Source organism: Oxyura jamaicensis, chromosome 16, assembly GCF_011077185.1.
Source record: "Oxyura jamaicensis isolate SHBP4307 breed ruddy duck chromosome 16, BPBGC_Ojam_1.0, whole genome shotgun sequence".
Lineage (NCBI taxonomy): Eukaryota > Metazoa > Chordata > Aves > Anseriformes > Anatidae > Oxyura > Oxyura jamaicensis.
This window is the reverse complement of record NC_048908.1, coordinates 266,671-270,842: the sequence shown is the minus strand read 5'-3', so window position 1 is coordinate 270,842 and position 4,172 is coordinate 266,671. Positions and strand designations below refer to the sequence as shown.

Sequence of the window (4,172 nt, the reverse complement as noted above, 5' to 3'; positions counted from 1 at the left end):
ATTCATTTTTTAAATTCATTTTTTAAATTCATTTTTTAAATTCATTTTTTACATTCATTTTTTACATTCATTTTATTTATTTATTCATTCATTTTTTTTTTTTTCCCCCTCCTTCCCTCTTCCTTCTTTTCCCCGGGCACGGGAGAAGAAGGACGGACCCATGGCAGGAGGCGCTCGTTATTCAATCCCCGCACGACGACCCGGGGGGGGCGAGGGAAGGCCACCTCCCTCCTCCTCGTCGCGTGATTTTCCCCACGGCGGCCCTCAGCTCCCACGTGCCGATGAAGGACCCGCGGCGCTGCCTCCTCCGGCGGTCTGCCTCGCTCACCAGCCCCTTGCAGAGGATGCCCATGGAGGATTTCATCAACCTCTTCGCCCTGACCGACATACGCCCGGACGCCGGTGGCGCGCGGCCGGCCAGCCCGGGGATGCTCCTCTTGCTGGATTTCTTCTTCAACTGGGAATTGAAGCCCTTTGGAACTGGTTTCCAGCACCCTGACCTTTGTTTCATAACGGGAGGCTTTGTCTGCTGGGCTTTCTGCTTCCTCCTCCTCCTCGTTCTTGGAGGCCGCCCTCGTTTCTTGGTGGCCGCGGCCATGGGGTCTCCTTCGGCCTCAGTGGTCTTCGCTGCAGGGGTGTCCCCGAGCTTTTTTAGGGGCGGGCGTAGGCAAATGAGGGCTCGGCACCGCAGCCCGGGGTTGGCTGGGTGAGACAGGGCTCCTGTGACGTGATGCGTAATTTGCATAAAGATCCGAGCCAGAAAAACCCGCAATTAGGGCAACGAAAATACAGAAACACATAAAAACCCACACATATATGTAAATTTCATATAATATATATGCATTTACATAACTTGATCCCAATGAAAATCCCCAAAACCTCCCCTCTGAACCCACTTTATTTTTCTAAGGGTTAATTATTGAGGATGAGGAGGAGGAGGAGGAAGGCAGTGTCAGGATGGCCGAGTGGTCTAAGGCGCCAGACTCAAGGCTCTGCTCTTCCCTCCCTGGGGTTTTCTGGTCTCCGAATGGAGGCGTGGGTTCAAATCCCACTTCTGACACATCTTTTCCTTCTCAACCTTAAGCGTTTTCGATAACTCCTGCACGCGGTTTAGGGAAAAACGCCGATTTTCCTTTTTTTTTTTTTTTTTTTTTTTCCGGCGCTAAAACTTGCCCCTGTTCCCATTTCTGCGCCCAGCCCTTTGCACCCTCGCGTGGGCAGAGAGCACGAGTGGGACACGGCGAGAAAACGGGGTGGGGACACGCTGCTTTGGGGGGGGGGGGGGGCCCGGCGACGGGGGGGGGGGGACAAAAATCGCCCCCCCCCCCCGGCCGTGGGCTGGGATCCCCCCGCGACGGGGTCACGCGTGGGGCCGCGCCGGAGAGCAGGCCTCAGCGCTTCCCTGGTGGTCTAGTGGTTAGGATTCGGCGCTCTCACCGCCGCGGCCCGGGTTCGATTCCCGGTCAGGGAAACTCCTTTTCCCCCACCCAAAACCTCATTTATTTCCTGCTAACAACCACAATATATATATATATATATATTTCCCTCAAATTCAACCCTAGAAGCACGCACACGCGCAGATGTGTTGCCAGGCTGATTTTTCTTTCTAATAATCACTGCTTTAATTGCCGTGCCTAATACTCCCGACGAGGGCAGGGCTGGGCTGTCACCGCCGCTATCCTGGGGCAGTTTAGGGTGTTGTGACATTTTCCCTGCACACAGCCATTCTAATCATCGGCAATTTATATAGACTCGGGGACATACAAGCATCACCAGGCAGCAATGGGGATGGAAAGCCTTATTTTTCTAACATAACACCTACAACTTCTCGCTAACGAAACTGTGAACCTCACGATAAAATAAAAAACCTCTGACGCCACCAAATGCTGCTCAGTTTGTGCTTTATTGCAAGGCTGATTTTAATATTTCCTTCCCTGCAGGCTCTCCACCGCACGCTGACGGTCGCACAGGTCTTCCCAGCAGCTTTTTCTGAGTTTTCGATCCCTCTCCTCCGGCCTTTGGATCTTGCTCCCGAGGGGTCAAAGGAGGGAGGGCCTCGCTTTTTAGTGCCTGCTCCGGACGCTGCCGCTCGCGTGCCTGAACCTCTTCGGCATCACGCGCTGGAGGGCGGCTTGGATGTGCGCGGGGCCGGCGATGGGATGGCGGCTCTCCCTCCGCAGCCGGTCGGCCTCCTTCGACACCTGCTTGTAGACGTCCCGCAGGAAGCTCACCATGAGCCCCTTGGCCTGGCGGGACAGGGGCTTGCCGCCTCGCTTCATCTGGTCGAGCTCCTTGGCGCTGATGGGGTCGAAGGAGCTTTTCTTGGCCCCTTTCTTCTGCGGCTCCGCGCGTTTCTGCTTCGCCTTCCCGTGGGGCTTTCTGGGCTTGGATGGAGGTTTCCTAGCGTGATTCTTTCGCCTCCTCCTTTGCTGGGGTTGTCTCCTCCGTTGGGATCTCTTTCTTCCCCCAGCAGACACCATGGCTCAGCCCTGCCCTGCCTGGACCCCTCGAACCTGCAAATGCCTCTGCCCACCCCCTTTTAAGCAAATCAGGGACAGGACGGAGCCCCCCCATTGGCCCAGAGAACAATGCCCCCAGCGCTTCACAATGGAATGACGCAGGTCTCTGCCCCCGCCCGGGACCGCCAGGTACAGTGGGACCCCAAAAGACATGAAGACCCCCCCGTGTCCCCCACCCCTCTGACCCCACCGTGATATGAAACCACCATAACAGCACAAATCGCAGCACAAACCTTCCACTTAATAAAAATCAGCCTTTATTTTTGGGGTGGGGGCAGCAATATCAACCCCAACCCCAAAGGTTTGCATGCCATACGTGCAGCACATGCCATGGGAGATTTCAGGGCGAGCAGGAAACGAAGGAAAAGAAAATCCTTGGGGAGAACATCTTCCCTTGGCTCAAACCGCCAGCAAATCCGTGTGCCAGCTGGAAGATGATGACTAATTACTTAATGAGTCCACCCAGATCCACCTCTGGTGGTTTCACACCAATGGCCAGCTAAGCTCCGGGGCTAGCCGAGCCTTATTAAATCAGGGAGATCACTTGGGTGATTGCTATCACGAGCAAAACAGACTCAGCAGAAGGCTGATGAATGGAATTTATGGCCCGCTAATAACAGGCTGCAGCAATGGGAGCTGAAAGCAAACCAAAACCAACTTCCGCCCCATCCACCCTCTTCTACCTGCTCCCAAAACCTTGCCACCTAAGCCCAATACAATCCCCAGGTTTTCCCCCTCCAGCACAGCTCCTTTTTCACATCCACGTGCAAAGGCCCGCGCTCATCACCTCTATTTTCTTAGGTGCTCAAATCCCTCTGCGTGCTGTACCAACTCCAAACTCTCCAAACCCTGATTTTCTCTCTCAAAAAAAAACACAAACAAACAAACAAATAAAAAAACAGCACTGTTAAAACCATAAGGCAATTATTTAGAAGAATTTAATTATTTATTCACCCTACCCAATGCTCTGGGTATTTGTTGCTGCTCCAGCACCTGCAAATTGCATTTCAGCCTTAAAAAAAAAAAAAAAAAAAAAAAAAAAAAAGCCCTTAAAATATTAGCCACTTATCCCAGTTCTGTTTGCTGACCCGGAGCAGTAACTCAATATAAATTATTGCTCACAAGAAGCAGAAATTAGTGTGAGACAGATGCCAGCAAAGAGCTGGAGGGGAAAATAAATGGGTATAAAACACAGGTGGGCAGTGCTAGGATGGACACACAGTCCAAAGCACCAGACCCGAGGCTCTGCCTGGCCTTCCGTGGGGATTTCTGGTCTGGGAACGGACCCATGGATACCAATCCTACTTCTCATACCTTTTCTCACCTTTGCCCAATGATGGGAAATCCCCATCGTGAAGGAGTGAGCTGGTATTTGCAGGAAATCTTCCCCCCTTCCCAATCTTAATCATTTTTTTTGGGGGGGGTCATAAATTTAGAATATGCTCCCTGGGCACAAAATCATGAGCTTTTCCCATACGTCCCACGAACCCACAGCACGAGCAGCTGCAGCATCACAGCCCTTGGGGTCCCTGCTCATCCCCTCCTGCAGCCTGGCTGGTTGAAACAATTCTTCTCCCTTCTAATTTATCCAAATTATTCCCCCACAATCCCTTATTTCCTTCCTATGGACTAAATACCCAGAGCTGTAAGGGG

General features: G+C 52.4%; 2 non-coding genes across 2 annotated transcripts; both read left to right on the top strand.

Moving 5' to 3' along the window:
• Positions 1–951: 951 nt before the first annotated feature.
• TRNAL-CAA lies at positions 952–1,060 on the top strand. Its single transcript has 2 exons — positions 952–989; positions 1,015–1,060. It is a non-coding gene; the product is annotated as a tRNA-Leu (tRNA).
• Positions 1,061–1,399: 339 nt separating this feature from the next.
• TRNAE-CUC lies at positions 1,400–1,471 on the top strand. The gene has a single exon. It is a non-coding gene; the product is annotated as a tRNA-Glu (tRNA).
• Positions 1,472–4,172: the final 2,701 nt, after the last annotated feature.